The sequence below is a fragment of the Triturus cristatus genome, chromosome 5_2 (assembly GCF_964204655.1).
Source record: "Triturus cristatus chromosome 5_2, aTriCri1.1, whole genome shotgun sequence".
Taxonomy (NCBI): Eukaryota; Metazoa; Chordata; class Amphibia; order Caudata; family Salamandridae; genus Triturus; species Triturus cristatus.
Genome location: NC_140588.1, coordinates 577,015,501 through 577,029,166, shown reverse-complemented (window position 1 = coordinate 577,029,166; position 13,666 = coordinate 577,015,501). Strand labels below are relative to the sequence as shown.

The window sequence follows — 13,666 nt, the reverse complement described above, 5'->3', positions numbered from 1 at the left end:
GCTCCGATGGCAAGGGAGAGCCTGCAGGTGTAAATCAAAGAAAGGGGAGAAATCCGCAAGAGGCGGGTTAACAAATTCCAGTGGCAGGCCCATGTTCCCCAGGAAGCAAGTACTTCCTCCTGCTCCCTTCAGTGGGAAAAGACATAGGAGGTGTATTTCTCTAAGCAGGGGCTCTGCGTAGGTGGCACTGCATTGCTTTGGGAAGCATCCATGCTAAGTGCAGAGTAGCAGCAGACCCCACAGCTGAGACGTGAATTGGGACTGTTAAGGAAGGGCACTGGGAGGGTGAGGAGGGCAGAGGAAAATGCTTTAAAAAAGCATCTGCAAGTTCCTACACACCCGCTGAAAACCCATACCAGGGATGGGGCTCGAACCCATGCGGACAACTGTCCATTGGATCTTAAGTCCAACGCCTTAACCACTCGGCCACCCTGGTGAGACCCTAGGCCCTGCCTTACTCAGCTCCCTTTTCATGCTGGCTGCTCCAGCGCAGGCTGTCCAGCAAGAGGTGATTGCAGAGTAAAAAGGCTTTTGCAGGAGGATAAAGGTAATTGCTTATGACAAACACACTGTGTGACACCTAACTTTTCCCCACTCGTACTTTATGGGCAATCTATACAGTGGAGTTAGCTTAGTCACAATAAGGAAGTGAGCAAGGCAGGCTCACAAGAGCATCTCCTCCCTGGTGGTCTAGTGGCTAGGATTCGGCGCTTTCACCGCCGCGGCCCGGGTTCGATTCCCGGTCAGGGAAGATCCCTCTAAGACGTAGACGTGTGTAATTTGTCCACGCAGCTCAGCTTTTTTTAATCGAAGGTCCTTAAAAAGGCACCCCGACCTATAGACGAAAGCAGAGGAAAGGGGCTGGGTCCCCTGTGTCCCAGGTTGCTTTGCTCCCATTGCCCTCAGCCACCTTCATGCGCACGCAGTCCCCCACCCAGTCAGGTGCTCTATGTGGGCGTAAAGTGCAGTACCAGCTCATCAGAAAGGTAAATTGCTGGAAAACCCGGCTGCGATGTATACATCTACTTTGGAGCACTCTTCTCCCTTGCACTCTTGAATCGGTCATTCGCAATGTATTCTTCCAGCAAGCTGAATAACGAGGTAGGTGTGAGAAGGTGTACCAGCTGTCTTTGAGCTATCAGCGGCCACTAGGTGTCCCTCTTGTGATTTCCCGGGGATCCCGATTGTACAGGAATTCGTCGGTTCAGTAGCACGGGGGAGGGGATGGCCTGTGCTTGGAAGTGACAAACAGTCTGGTGGAATCATGAGTGTTTTTTCAAGTTCTGATTCATATTCGCTGTAGAATAAAATATGCTTTCAGCCCCCATGAGCTTTGTCACTAGGAGAGCAGTGTAGGAACTTTTGCTGTATGGCTGTGGGTTCCCTGGTGGTCTAGTGGTTAGGATTCGGCGCTCTCACCGCCGCGGCCCGGGTTCGATTCCCGGTCAGGGAACAGTCCTTCTTCTGCCCTTGAATGCTTTTCCTTCCCGCAGGTCAGGGCTTCTCAAAATGAATTTGCTTTTCTGACAAACAGTTTGCCTAGCATCCCGCAATCTGGCTCCTAATTTGATTTTCGCAAGGTTCCCTTTGAGTTGCTTTCCTCGGCGGGAGGAAAATCTCTTGTGCAAGGCTCTTGAGGAAGTGAGATTCTGTATTCCGAGGTGCGCTTCTTTTCGTAGGCTTCTGACCACATGGTGTGCGGCAGGAAGTCATCTTTGACAGGGCCGCAGGCTTTGTCTCCAAATGGCATCCCGGACCCACTGCAACCCACCTTTTTGCTGAAACGGAAGTCTGGTTCAGGGTAAGAAAAAGCTGAGCTGCACGTACCGAAAGCAGCAGAGCCCAGCGGCGGAGAGGGTGTGGCCAGGGCTGTCTGATTTGCATAGTGACCAGTGGCATCTTGGGAATGTACAGGCTTTGGAGCCTAACGGGTGCTGCAGGAGTCTGCCTGGCCGGAGAAATGCCTGTCTGGCGCTCCCCTCAGGACACACGTGTCTTCCGTTCGAGCATGGAGGGTGAGGGACATGGGTCACCCTCATATACAGGGGTGTGGGCATGGGCAGGATGGGGCGTGGGGGACCCGTCAGGGCATTGCCCGTTTGGAAGCCCGTTCGGAAGGCAAGAGGAGGCGGAGGCGGAGGCGGAGGCGGGAATCTCTGCTCAATTTTTTCCCGAGGCCTGGGGACAAGCCTTTGCACATTTGATCCAGCCGGGCCTGCATCAGCAGATCCTGCTCCGATGGCAAGGGAGAGCCTGCAGGTGTAAATCAAAGAAAGGGGAGAAATCCGCAAGAGGCGGGTTAACAAATTCCAGTGGCAGGCCCATGTTCCCCAGGAAGCAAGTACTTCCTCCTGCTCCCTTCAGTGGGAAAAGACATAGGAGGTGTATTTCTCTAAGCAGGGGCTCTGCGTAGGTGGCACTGCATTGCTTTGGGAAGCATCCATGCTAAGTGCAGAGTAGCAGCAGACCCCACAGCTGAGACGTGAATTGGGACTGTTAAGGAAGGGCACTGGGAGGGTGAGGAGGGCAGAGGAAAATGCTTTAAAAAAGCATCTGCAAGTTCCTACACACCCGCTGAAAACCCATACCAGGGATGGGGCTCGAACCCATGCGGACAACTGTCCATTGGATCTTAAGTCCAACGCCTTAACCACTCGGCCACCCTGGTGAGACCCTAGGCCCTGCCTTACTCAGCTCCCTTTTCATGCTGGCTGCTCCAGCGCAGGCTGTCCAGCAAGAGGTGATTGCAGAGTAAAAAGGCTTTTGCAGGAGGATAAAGGTAATTGCTTATGACAAACACACTGTGTGACACCTAACTTTTCCCCACTCGTACTTTATGGGCAATCTATACAGTGGAGTTAGCTTAGTCACAATAAGGAAGTGAGCAAGGCAGGCTCACAAGAGCATCTCCTCCCTGGTGGTCTAGTGGCTAGGATTCGGCGCTTTCACCGCCGCGGCCCGGGTTCGATTCCCGGTCAGGGAAGATCCCTCTAAGACGTAGACGTGTGTAATTTGTCCACGCAGCTCAGCTTTTTTTAATCGAAGGTCCTTAAAAAGGCACCCCGACCTATAGACGAAAGCAGAGGAAAGGGGCTGGGTCCCCTGTGTCCCAGGTTGCTTTGCTCCCATTGCCCTCAGCCACCTTCATGCGCACGCAGTCCCCCACCCAGTCAGGTGCTCTATGTGGGCGTAAAGTGCAGTACCAGCTCATCAGAAAGGTAAATTGCTGGAAAACCCGGCTGCGATGTATACATCTACTTTGGAGCACTCTTCTCCCTTGCACTCTTGAATCGGTCATTCGCAATGTATTCTTCCAGCAAGCTGAATAACGAGGTAGGTGTGAGAAGGTGTACCAGCTGTCTTTGAGCTATCAGCGGCCACTAGGTGTCCCTCTTGTGATTTCCCGGGGATCCCGATTGTACAGGAATTCGTCGGTTCAGTAGCACGGGGGAGGGGATGGCCTGTGCTTGGAAGTGACAAACAGTCTGGTGGAATCATGAGTGTTTTTTCAAGTTCTGATTCATATTCGCTGTAGAATAAAATATGCTTTCAGCCCCCATGAGCTTTGTCACTAGGAGAGCAGTGTAGGAACTTTTGCTGTATGGCTGTGGGTTCCCTGGTGGTCTAGTGGTTAGGATTCGGCGCTCTCACCGCCGCGGCCCGGGTTCGATTCCCGGTCAGGGAACAGTCCTTCTTCTGCCCTTGAATGCTTTTCCTTCCCGCAGGTCAGGGCTTCTCAAAATGAATTTGCTTTTCTGACAAACAGTTTGCCTAGCATCCCGCAATCTGGCTCCTAATTTGATTTTCGCAAGGTTCCCTTTGAGTTGCTTTCCTCGGCGGGAGGAAAATCTCTTGTGCAAGGCTCTTGAGGAAGTGAGATTCTGTATTCCGAGGTGCGCTTCTTTTCGTAGGCTTCTGACCACATGGTGTGCGGCAGGAAGTCATCTTTGACAGGGCCGCAGGCTTTGTCTCCAAATGGCATCCCGGACCCACTGCAACCCACCTTTTTGCTGAAACGGAAGTCTGGTTCAGGGTAAGAAAAAGCTGAGCTGCACGTACCGAAAGCAGCAGAGCCCAGCGGCGGAGAGGGTGTGGCCAGGGCTGTCTGATTTGCATAGTGACCAGTGGCATCTTGGGAATGTACAGGCTTTGGAGCCTAACGGGTGCTGCTGGGGTCTGCCTGGCCGGAGAAATGCCTGTCTGGCGCTCCCCTCAGGACACACGTGTCTTCCGTTCGAGCATGGAGGGTGAGGGACATGGGTCACCCTCATATACAGGGGTGTGGGCATGGGCAGGATGGGGCGTGGGGGACCCGTCAGGGCATTGCCCGTTTGGAAGCCCGTTCGGAAGGCAAGAGGAGGCGGAGGCGGAGGCGGAGGCGGGAATCTCTGCTCAATTCTTTCCCGAGGCCTGGGGACAAGCCTTTGCACATTTGATCCAGCCGGGCCTGCATCAGCAGATCCTGCTCCGATGGCAAGGGAGAGCCTGCAGGTGTAAATCAAAGAAAGGGGAGAAATCCGCAAGAGGCGGGTTAACAAATTCCAGTGGCAGGCCCATGTTCCCCAGGAAGCAAGTACTTCCTCCTGCTCCCTTCAGTGGGAAAAGACATAGGAGGTGTATTTCTCTAAGCAGGGGCTCTGCGTAGGTGGCACTGCATTGCTTTGGGAAGCATCCATGCTAAGTGCAGAGTAGCAGCAGACCCCACAGCTGAGACGTGAATTGGGACTGTTAAGGAAGGGCACTGGGAGGGTGAGGAGGGCAGAGGAAAATGCTTTAAAAAAGCATCTGCAAGTTCCTACACACCCGCTGAAAACCCATACCAGGGATGGGGCTCGAACCCATGCGGACAACTGTCCATTGGATCTTAAGTCCAACGCCTTAACCACTCGGCCACCCTGGTGAGACCCTAGGCCCTGCCTTACTCAGCTCCCTTTTCATGCTGGCTGCTCCAGCGCAGGCTGTCCAGCAAGAGGTGATTGCAGAGTAAAAAGGCTTTTGCAGGAGGATAAAGGTAATTGCTTATGACAAACACACTGTGTGACACCTAACTTTTCCCCACTCGTACTTTATGGGCAATCTATACAGTGGAGTTAGCTTAGTCACAATAAGGAAGTGAGCAAGGCAGGCTCACAAGAGCATCTCCTCCCTGGTGGTCTAGTGGCTAGGATTCGGCGCTTTCACCGCCGCGGCCCGGGTTCGATTCCCGGTCAGGGAAGATCCCTCTAAGACGTAGACGTGTGTAATTTGTCCACGCAGCTCAGCTTTTTTTAATCGAAGGTCCTTAAAAAGGCACCCCGACCTATAGACGAAAGCAGAGGAAAGGGGCTGGGTCCCCTGTGTCCCAGGTTGCTTTGCTCCCATTGCCCTCAGCCACCTTCATGCGCACGCAGTCCCCCACCCAGTCAGGTGCTCTATGTGGGCGTAAAGTGCAGTACCAGCTCATCAGAAAGGTAAATTGCTGGAAAACCCGGCTGCGATGTATACATCTACTTTGGAGCACTCTTCTCCCTTGCACTCTTGAATCGGTCATTCGCAATGTATTCTTCCAGCAAGCTGAATAACGAGGTAGGTGTGAGAAGGTGTACCAGCTGTCTTTGAGCTATCAGCGGCCACTAGGTGTCCCTCTTGTGATTTCCCGGGGATCCCGATTGTACAGGAATTCGTCGGTTCAGTAGCACGGGGGAGGGGATGGCCTGTGCTTGGAAGTGACAAACAGTCTGGTGGAATCATGAGTGTTTTTTCAAGTTCTGATTCATATTCGCTGTAGAATAAAATATGCTTTCAGCCCCCATGAGCTTTGTCACTAGGAGAGCAGTGTAGGAACTTTTGCTGTATGGCTGTGGGTTACCTGGTGGTCTAGTGGTTAGGATTCGGCGCTCTCACCGCCGCGGCCAGGGTTCGATTCCCGGTCAGGGAACAGTCCTTCTTCTGCCCTTGAATGCTTTTCCTTCCCGCAGGTCAGGGCTTCTCAAAATGAATTTGCTTTTCTGACAAACAGTTTGCCTAGCATCCCGCAATCTGGCTCCTAATTTGATTTTCGCAAGGTTCCCTTTGAGTTGCTTTCCTCGGCGGGAGGAAAATCTCTTGTGCAAGGCTCTTGAGGAAGTGAGATTCTGTATTCCGAGGTGCGCTTCTTTTCGTAGGCTTCTGACCACATGGTGTGCGGCAGGAAGTCATCTTTGACAGGGCCGCAGGCTTTGTCTCCAAATGGCATCCCGGACCCACTGCAACCCACCTTTTTGCTGAAACGGAAGTCTGGTTCAGGGTAAGAAAAAGCTGAGCTGCACGTACCGAAAGCAGCAGAGCCCAGCGGCGGAGAGGGTGTGGCCAGGGCTGTCTGATTTGCATAGTGACCAGTGGCATCTTGGGAATGTACAGGCTTTGGAGCCTAACGGGTGCTGCAGGGGTCTGCCTGGCCGGAGAAATGCCTGTCTGGCGCTCCCCTCAGGACACACGTGTCTTCCGTTCGAGCATGGAGGGTGAGGGACATGGGTCACCCTCATATACAGGGGTGTGGGCATGGGCAGGATGGGGCGTGGGGGACCCGTCAGGGCATTGCCCGTTTGGAAGCCCGTTCGGAAGGCAAGAGGAGGCGGAGGCGGAGGCGGAGGCGGGAATCTCTGCTCAATTTTTTCCCGAGGCCTGGGGACAAGCCTTTGCACATTTGATCCAGCCGGGCCTGCATCAGCAGATCCTGCTCCGATGGCAAGGGAGAGCCTGCAGGTGTAAATCAAAGAAAGGGGAGAAATCCGCAAGAGGCGGGTTAACAAATTCCAGTGGCAGGCCCATGTTCCCCAGGAAGCAAGTACTTCCTCCTGCTCCCTTCAGTGGGAAAAGACATAGGAGGTGTATTTCTCTAAGCAGGGGCTCTGCGTAGGTGGCACTGCATTGCTTTGGCAAACATCCATGCTAAGTGCAGAGTAGCAGCAGACCCCACAGCTGAGACGTGAATTGGGACTGTTAAGGAAGGGCACTGGGAGGGTGAGGAGGGCAGAGGAAAATGCTTTACAAAAGCATCTGCAAGTTCCTACACACCCGCTGAAAACCCATACCAGGGATGGGGCTCGAACCCATGCGGACAACTGTCCATTGGATCTTAAGTCCAACGCCTTAACCACTCGGCCACCCTGGTGAGACCCTAGGTCCTGCCTTACTCAGCTCCCTTTTCATGCTGGCTGCTCCAGCGCAGGCTGTCCAGCAAGAGGTGATTGCAGAGTAAAAAGGCTTTTGCAGGAGGATAAAGGTAATTGCTTATGACAAACACACTGTGTGACACCTAACTTTTCCCCACTCGTACTTTATGGGCAATCTATACAGTGGAGTTAGCTTAGTCACAATAAGGAAGTGAGCAAGGCAGGCTCACAAGAGCATCTCCTCCCTGGTGGTCTAGTGGCTAGGATTCGGCGCTTTCACCGCCGCGGCCCGGGTTCGATTCCCGGTCAGGGAAGATCCCTCTAAGACGTAGACGTGCGTAATTTGTCCACGCAGCTCAGCTTTTTTTAATCGAAGGTCCTTAAAAAGGCACCCGACCTATAGACGAAAGCAGAGGAAAGGGGCTGGGTCCCCTGTGTCCCAGGTTGCTTTGCTCCCATTGCCCTCAGCCACCTTCATGCGCACGCAGTCCCCCACCCAGTCAGGTGCTCTATGTGGGCGTAAAGTGCAGTACCAGCTCATCAGAAAGGTAAATTGCTGGAAAACCCGGCTGCGATGTATACATCTACTTTGGAGCACTCTTCTCCCTTGCACTCTTGAATCGGTCATTCGCAATGTATTCTTCCAGCAAGCTGAATAACGAGGTAGGTGTGAGAAGGTGTACCAGCTGTCTTTGAGCTATCAGCGGCCACTAGGTGTCCCTCTTGTGATTTCCCGGGGATCCCGATTGTACAGGAATTCGTCGGTTCAGTAGCACGGGGGAGGGGATGGCCTGTGCTTGGAAGTGACAAACAGTCTGGTGGAATCATGAGTGTTTTTTCAAGTTCTGATTCATATTCGCTGTAGAATAAAATATGCTTTCAGCCCCCATGAGCTTTGTCACTAGGAGAGCAGTGTAGGAACTTTTGCTGTATGGCTGTGGGTTCCCTGGTGGTCTAGTGGTTAGGATTCGGCGCTCTCACCGCCGCGGCCCGGGTTCGATTCCCGGTCAGGGAACAGTCCTTCTTCTGCCCTTGAATGCTTTTCCTTCCCGCAGGTCAGGGCTTCTCAAAATGAATTTGCTTTTCTGACAAACAGTTTGCCTAGCATCCCGCAATCTGGCTCCTAATTTGATTTTCGCAAGGTTCCCTTTGAGTTGCTTTCCTCGGCGGGAGGAAAATCTCTTGTGCAAGGCTCTTGAGGAAGTGAGATTCTGTATTCCGAGGTGCGCTTCTTTTCGTAGGCTTCTGACCACATGGTGTGCGGCAGGAAGTCATCTTTGACAGGGCCGCAGGCTTTGTCTCCAAATGGCATCCCGGACCCACTGCAACCCACCTTTTTGCTGAAACGGAAGTCTGGTTCAGGGTAAGAAAAAGCTGAGCTGCACGTACCGAAAGCAGCAGAGCCCAGCGGCGGAGAGGGTGTGGCCAGGGCTGTCTGATTTGCATAGTGACCAGTGGCATCTTGGGAATGTACAGGCTTTGGAGCCTAACGGGTGCTGCAGGGGTCTGCCTGGCCGGAGAAATGCCTGTCTGGCGCTCCCCTCAGGACACACGTGTCTTCCGTTCGAGCATGGAGGGTGAGGGACATGGGTCACCCTCATATACAGGGGTGTGGGCATTGGCAGGATGGGGCGTGGGGGACCTGTCAGGGCATTGCCCGTTTGGAAGCCCGTTCGGAAGGCAAGAGGAGGCGGAGGCGGAGGCGGGAATCTCTGCTCAATTTTTTCCCGAGGCCTGGGGACAAGCCTTTGCACATTTGATCCAGCCGGGCCTGCATCAGCAGATCCTGCTCCGATGGCAAGGGAGAGCCTGCAGGTGTAAATCAAAGAAAGGGGAGAAATCCGCAAGAGGCGGGTTAACAAATTCCAGTGGCAGGCCCATGTTCCCCAGGAAGCAAGTACTTCCTCCTGCTCCCTTCAGTGGGAAAAGACATAGGAGGTGTATTTCTCTAAGCAGGGGCTCTGCGTAGGTGGCACTGCATTGCTTTGGCAAACATCCATGCTAAGTGCAGAGTAGCAGCAGACCCCACAGCTGAGACGTGAATTGGGACTGTTAAGGAAGGGCACTGGGAGGGTGAGGAGGGCAGAGGAAAATGCTTTACAAAAGCATCTGCAAGTTCCTACACACCCGCTGAAAACCCATACCAGGGATGGGGCTCGAACCCATGCGGACAACTGTCCATTGGATCTTAAGTCCAACGCCTTAACCACTCGGCCACCCTGGTGAGACCCTAGGTCCTGCCTTACTCAGCTCCCTTTTCATGCTGGCTGCTCCAGCGCAGGCTGTCCAGCAAGAGGTGATTGCAGAGTAAAAAGGCTTTTGCAGGAGGATAAAGGTAATTGCTTATGACAAACACACTGTGTGACACCTAACTTTTCCCCACTCGTACTTTATGGGCAATCTATACAGTGGAGTTAGCTTAGTCACAATAAGGAAGTGAGCAAGGCAGGCTCACAAAAGCATCTCCTCCCTGGTGGTCTAGTGGCTAGGATTCGGCGCTTTCACCGCCGCGGCCCGGGTTCGATTCCCGGTCAGGGAAGATCCCTCTAAGACGTAGACGTGCGTAATTTGTCCACGCAGCTCAGCTTTTTTTAATCGAAGGTCCTTAAAAAGGCACCCCGACCTATAGACGAAAGCAGAGGAAAGGGGCTGGGTCCCCTGTGTCCCAGGTTGCTTTGCTCCCATTGCCCTCAGCCACCTTCATGCGCACGCAGTCCCCCACCCAGTCAGGTGCTCTATGTGGGCGTAAAGTGCAGTACCAGCTCATCAGAAAGGTAAATTGCTGGAAAACCCGGCTGCGATGTATACATCTACTTTGGAGCACTCTTCTCCCTTGCACTCTTGAATCGGTCATTCGCAATGTATTCTTCCAGCAAGCTGAATAACGAGGTAGGTGTGAGAAGGTGTACCAGCTGTCTTTGAGCTATCAGCGGCCACTAGGTGTCCCTCTTGTGATTTCCCGGGGATCCCGATTGTACAGGAATTCGTCGGTTCAGTAGCACGGGGGAGGGGATGGCCTGTGCTTGGAAGTGACAAACAGTCTGGTGGAATCATGAGTGTTTTTTCAAGTTCTGATTCATATTCGCTGTAGAATAAAATATGCTTTCAGCCCCCATGAGCTTTGTCACTAGGAGAGCAGTGTAGGAACTTTTGCTGTATGGCTGTGGGTTCCCTGGTGGTCTAGTGGTTAGGATTCGGCGCTCTCACCGCCGCGGCCCGGGTTCGATTCCCGGTCAGGGAACAGTCCTTCTTCTGCCCTTGAATGCTTTTCCTTCCCGCAGGTCAGGGCTTCTCAAAATGAATTTGCTTTTCTGACAAACAGTTTGCCTAGCATCCCGCAATCTGGCTCCTAATTTGATTTTCGCAAGGTTCCCTTTGAGTTGCTTTCCTCGGCGGGAGGAAAATCTCTTGTGCAAGGCTCTTGAGGAAGTGAGATTCTGTATTCCGAGGTGCGCTTCTTTTCGTAGGCTTCTGACCACATGGTGTGCGGCAGGAAGTCATCTTTGACAGGGCCGCAGGCTTTGTCTCCAAATTGGCATCCCGGACCCACTGCAACCCACCTTTTTGCTGAAACGGAAGTCTGGTTCAGGGTAAGAAAAAGCTGAGCTGCACGTACCGAAAGCAGCAGAGCCCAGCGGCGGAGAGGGTGTGGCCAGGGCTGTCTGATTTGCATAGTGACCAGTGGCATCTTGGGAATGTACAGGCTTTGGAGCCTAACGGGTGCTGCAGGGGTCTGCCTGGCCGGAGAAATGCCTGTCTGGCGCTCCCCTCAGGACACACGTGTCTTCCGTTCGAGCATGGAGGGTGAGGGACATGGGTCACCCTCATATACAGGGGTGTGGGCATGGGCAGGATGGGGCGTGGGGGACCCGTCAGGGCATTGCCCGTTTGGAAGCCTGTTCGGAAGGCAAGAGGAGGCGGAGGCGGGAATCTCTGCTCAATTTTTTCCCGAGGCCTGGGGACAAGCCTTTGCACATTTGATCCAGCCGGGCCTGCATCAGCAGATCCTGCTCCGATGGCAAGGGAGAGCCTGCAGGTGTAAATCAAAGAAAGGGGAGAAATCCGCAAGAGGCGGGTTAACAAATTCCAGTGGCAGGCCCATGTTCCCCAGGAAGCAAGTACTTCCTCCTGCTCCCTTCAGTGGGAAAAGACATAGGAGGTGTATTTCTCTAAGCAGGGGCTCTGCGTAGGTGGCACTGCATTGCTTTGGGAAGCATCCATGCTAAGTGCAGAGTAGCAGCAGACCCCACAGCTGAGACGTGAATTGGGACTGTTAAGGAAGGGCACTGGGAGGGTGAGGAGGGCAGAGGAAAATGCTTTAAAAAAGCATCTGCAAGTTCCTACACACCCGCTGAAAACCCATACCAGGGATGGGGCTCGAACCCATGCGGACAACTGTCCATTGGATCTTAAGTCCAACGCCTTAACCACTCGGCCACCCTGGTGAGACCCTAGGCCCTGCCTTACTCAGCTCCCTTTTCATGCTGGCTGCTCCAGCGCAGGCTGTCCAGCAAGAGGTGATTGCAGAGTAAAAAGGCTTTTGCAGGAGGATAAAGGTAATTGCTTATGACAAACACACTGTGTGACACCTAACTTTTCCCCACTCGTACTTTATGGGCAATCTATACAGTGGAGTTAGCTTAGTCACAATAAGGAAGTGAGCAAGGCAGGCTCACAAGAGCATCTCCTCCCTGGTGGTCTAGTGGCTAGGATTCGGCGCTTTCACCGCCGCGGCCCGGGTTCGATTCCCGGTCAGGGAAGATCCCTCTAAGACGTAGACGTGTGTAATTTGTCCACGCAGCTCAGCTTTTTTTAATCGAAGGTCCTTAAAAAGGCACCCCGACCTATAGACGAAAGCAGAGGAAAGGGGCTGGGTCCCCTGTGTCCCAGGTTGCTTTGCTCCCATTGCCCTCAGCCACCTTCATGCGCACGCAGTCCCCCACCCAGTCAGGTGCTCTATGTGGGCGTAAAGTGCAGTACCAGCTCATCAGAAAGGTAAATTGCTGGAAAACCCGGCTGCGATGTATACATCTACTTTGGAGCACTCTTCTCCCTTGCACTCTTGAATCGGTCATTCGCAATGTATTCTTCCAGCAAGCTGAATAACGAGGTAGGTGTGAGAAGGTGTACCAGCTGTCTTTGAGCTATCAGCGGCCACTAGGTGTCCCTCTTGTGATTTCCCGGGGATCCCGATTGTACAGGAATTCGTCGGTTCAGTAGCACGGGGGAGGGGATGGCCTGTGCTTGGAAGTGACAAACAGTCTGGTGGAATCATGAGTGTTTTTTCAAGTTCTGATTCATATTCGCTGTAGAATAAAATATGCTTTCAGCCCCCATGAGCTTTGTCACTAGGAGAGCAGTGTAGGAACTTTTGCTGTATGGCTGTGGGTTCCCTGGTGGTCTAGTGGTTAGGATTCGGCGCTCTCACCGCCGCGGCCCGGGTTCGATTCCCGGTCAGGGAACAGTCCTTCTTCTGCCCTTGAATGCTTTTCCTTCCCGCAGGTCAGGGCTTCTCAAAATGAATTTGCTTTTCTGACAAACAGTTTGCCTAGCATCCCGCAATCTGGCTCCTAATTTGATTTTCGCAAGGTTCCCTTTGAGTTGCTTTCCTCGGCGGGAGGAAAATCTCTTGTGCAAGGCTCTTGAGGAAGTGAGATTCTGTATTCCGAGGTGCGCTTCTTTTCGTAGGCTTCTGACCACATGGTGTGCGGCAGGAAGTCATCTTTGACAGGGCCGCAGGCTTTGTCTCCAAATGGCATCCCGGACCCACTGCAACCCACCTTTTTGCTGAAACGGAAGTCTGGTTCAGGGTAAGAAAAAGCTGAGCTGCACGTACCGAAAGCAGCAGAGCCCAGCGGCGGAGAGGGTGTGGCCAGGGCTGTCTGATTTGCATAGTGACCAGTGGCATCTTGGGAATGTACAGGCTTTGGAGCCTAACGGGTGCTGCAGGGGTCTGCCTGGCCGGAGAAATGCCTGTCTGGCGCTCCCCTCAGGACACACGTGTCTTCCGTTCGAGCATGGAGGGTGAGGGACATGGGTCACCCTCATATACAGGGGTGTGGGCATGGGCAGGATGGGGCGTGGGGGACCCGTCAGGGCATTGCCCGTTTGGAAGCCCGTTCGGAAGGCAAGAGGAGGCGGAGGCGGAGGCGGAGGCGGGAATCTCTGCTCAATTTTTTCCCGAGGCCTGGGGACAAGCCTTTGCACATTTGATCCAGCCGGGCCTGCATCAGCAGATCCTGCTCCGATGGCAAGGGAGAGCCTGCAGGTGTAAATCAAAGAAAGGGGAGAAATCCGCAAGAGGCGGGTTAACAAATTCCAGTGGCAGGCCCATGTTCCCCAGGAAGCAAGTACTTCCTCCTGCTCCCTTCAGTGGGAAAAGACATAGGAGGTGTATTTCTCTAAGCAGGGGCTCTGCGTAGGTGGCACTGCATTGCTTTGGCAAACATCCATGCTAAGTGCAGAGTAGCAGCAGACCCCACAGCTGAGACGTGAATTGGGACTGTTAAGGAAGGGCACTGGGAGGGTGAGGA

The 13,666-nt window shown here is 53.5% G+C and overlaps 17 non-coding genes across 17 annotated transcripts; 11 read left to right on the top strand and 6 right to left on the bottom strand.

The window, feature by feature from the left end:
• Nucleotides 1-353: 353 nt before the first annotated feature.
• Nucleotides 354-436, bottom strand: TRNAL-UAA (transfer RNA leucine (anticodon UAA)). The gene has a single exon. It is a non-coding gene; the product is annotated as a tRNA-Leu (tRNA).
• Nucleotides 437-679: 243 nt separating this feature from the next.
• Nucleotides 680-751, top strand: TRNAE-UUC (transfer RNA glutamic acid (anticodon UUC)). Its single transcript has one exon. It is a non-coding gene; the product is annotated as a tRNA-Glu (tRNA).
• A 630-nt stretch (nucleotides 752-1,381) lies between these two features.
• Nucleotides 1,382-1,453, top strand: TRNAE-CUC (transfer RNA glutamic acid (anticodon CUC)). The gene has a single exon. It is a non-coding gene; the product is annotated as a tRNA-Glu (tRNA).
• A 1,132-nt stretch (nucleotides 1,454-2,585) lies between these two features.
• Nucleotides 2,586-2,668, bottom strand: TRNAL-UAA (transfer RNA leucine (anticodon UAA)). The gene has a single exon. It is a non-coding gene; the product is annotated as a tRNA-Leu (tRNA).
• A 243-nt stretch (nucleotides 2,669-2,911) lies between these two features.
• On the top strand, nucleotides 2,912-2,983 carry TRNAE-UUC (transfer RNA glutamic acid (anticodon UUC)). Its single transcript has one exon. It is a non-coding gene; the product is annotated as a tRNA-Glu (tRNA).
• A 630-nt stretch (nucleotides 2,984-3,613) lies between these two features.
• On the top strand, nucleotides 3,614-3,685 carry TRNAE-CUC (transfer RNA glutamic acid (anticodon CUC)). The gene has a single exon. It is a non-coding gene; the product is annotated as a tRNA-Glu (tRNA).
• A 1,132-nt stretch (nucleotides 3,686-4,817) lies between these two features.
• Nucleotides 4,818-4,900, bottom strand: TRNAL-UAA (transfer RNA leucine (anticodon UAA)). The gene has a single exon. It is a non-coding gene; the product is annotated as a tRNA-Leu (tRNA).
• Nucleotides 4,901-5,143: 243 nt separating this feature from the next.
• Nucleotides 5,144-5,215, top strand: TRNAE-UUC (transfer RNA glutamic acid (anticodon UUC)). The gene has a single exon. It is a non-coding gene; the product is annotated as a tRNA-Glu (tRNA).
• A 1,834-nt stretch (nucleotides 5,216-7,049) lies between these two features.
• Nucleotides 7,050-7,132, bottom strand: TRNAL-UAA (transfer RNA leucine (anticodon UAA)). Its single transcript has one exon. It is a non-coding gene; the product is annotated as a tRNA-Leu (tRNA).
• A 243-nt stretch (nucleotides 7,133-7,375) lies between these two features.
• TRNAE-UUC (transfer RNA glutamic acid (anticodon UUC)) lies at nucleotides 7,376-7,447 on the top strand. Its single transcript has one exon. It is a non-coding gene; the product is annotated as a tRNA-Glu (tRNA).
• A 629-nt stretch (nucleotides 7,448-8,076) lies between these two features.
• Nucleotides 8,077-8,148, top strand: TRNAE-CUC (transfer RNA glutamic acid (anticodon CUC)). Its single transcript has one exon. It is a non-coding gene; the product is annotated as a tRNA-Glu (tRNA).
• Nucleotides 8,149-9,274: 1,126 nt separating this feature from the next.
• Nucleotides 9,275-9,357, bottom strand: TRNAL-UAA (transfer RNA leucine (anticodon UAA)). The gene has a single exon. It is a non-coding gene; the product is annotated as a tRNA-Leu (tRNA).
• Nucleotides 9,358-9,600: 243 nt separating this feature from the next.
• TRNAE-UUC (transfer RNA glutamic acid (anticodon UUC)) lies at nucleotides 9,601-9,672 on the top strand. Its single transcript has one exon. It is a non-coding gene; the product is annotated as a tRNA-Glu (tRNA).
• Nucleotides 9,673-10,302: 630 nt separating this feature from the next.
• Nucleotides 10,303-10,374, top strand: TRNAE-CUC (transfer RNA glutamic acid (anticodon CUC)). Its single transcript has one exon. It is a non-coding gene; the product is annotated as a tRNA-Glu (tRNA).
• A 1,121-nt stretch (nucleotides 10,375-11,495) lies between these two features.
• Nucleotides 11,496-11,578, bottom strand: TRNAL-UAA (transfer RNA leucine (anticodon UAA)). Its single transcript has one exon. It is a non-coding gene; the product is annotated as a tRNA-Leu (tRNA).
• A 243-nt stretch (nucleotides 11,579-11,821) lies between these two features.
• TRNAE-UUC (transfer RNA glutamic acid (anticodon UUC)) lies at nucleotides 11,822-11,893 on the top strand. The gene has a single exon. It is a non-coding gene; the product is annotated as a tRNA-Glu (tRNA).
• A 630-nt stretch (nucleotides 11,894-12,523) lies between these two features.
• On the top strand, nucleotides 12,524-12,595 carry TRNAE-CUC (transfer RNA glutamic acid (anticodon CUC)). The gene has a single exon. It is a non-coding gene; the product is annotated as a tRNA-Glu (tRNA).
• Nucleotides 12,596-13,666: the final 1,071 nt, after the last annotated feature.